Consider the following 871-nt stretch of genomic DNA (forward strand, 5'->3'; position numbering starts at 1 on the left):
AGTACAAGCTTTCTTAATACCCAAGGCAACTCCAAACTTGTGAGGGAGTTTGGAGGTCATGATGCATATTCGGACACCACTGTCTCACGATGTTTTCTCCCTAACCTGAGTGTGTTGGGTCGCTAGGTTCTCTGTTTAAAGGTGAGCTTATGTGATCCGATCTCCTCTCGAACTCTTCATTACGCCAAAATAACATTAATTAGTTAACTGACGATAATTATTATACTTACGAAATAACTTTTTACGCGAAGATAAAACTTCCTATTTAAAATGAATTGAATTGCTTTCGTCCATTCGATTCAAGGTTGAATATCCTTGAATCATCATTTGTCATGGAAAGTCTTACAATCAAATAACACTTTTTAAAATAAGATTTTCAATAAAACTTATATCGGAATCCGTGGAGATACATCAGGCTAGTTCCCAGGAACGAGAGGTGAGTTGTAAAGACACCCTTAAATACCAAGTCTTTCCTTAGACACAACCTTTCTAGACATGTATTCCCACTTCATTACATTTTCTGATAGTTCATAAATCTTATTTTTTGTAAGTAAAACATTTTTACTAAAACTAACCTTTTAAAATAAGATCATTAAGCTAGACTAATCATTTTTTAAAGTAAGTAAATTTAAACAAAATCAATAATTTTTAAGTAAATCTTACCATTTTAAAGTAAGTTCACTTAACTAAGATTCAACATTTTTAAATCATTTTACCATCTAAGAATTTAAGTTTATAAAGTCAAGACTTTTAGGTAAATCTCATTATTTCAAGTATACTACTAAAACAAATTTTCATGAACATCTTAACACCTCCTAATTTTTTTGGAAAAAAACCTCAAGGGTTAGTAAGTGTTAATTTCATAGTCATG

The sequence above is a fragment of the Lupinus angustifolius genome, chromosome LG11, assembly GCF_001865875.1.
Source record: "Lupinus angustifolius cultivar Tanjil chromosome LG11, LupAngTanjil_v1.0, whole genome shotgun sequence".
Lineage (NCBI taxonomy): Eukaryota > Viridiplantae > Streptophyta > Magnoliopsida > Fabales > Fabaceae > Lupinus > Lupinus angustifolius.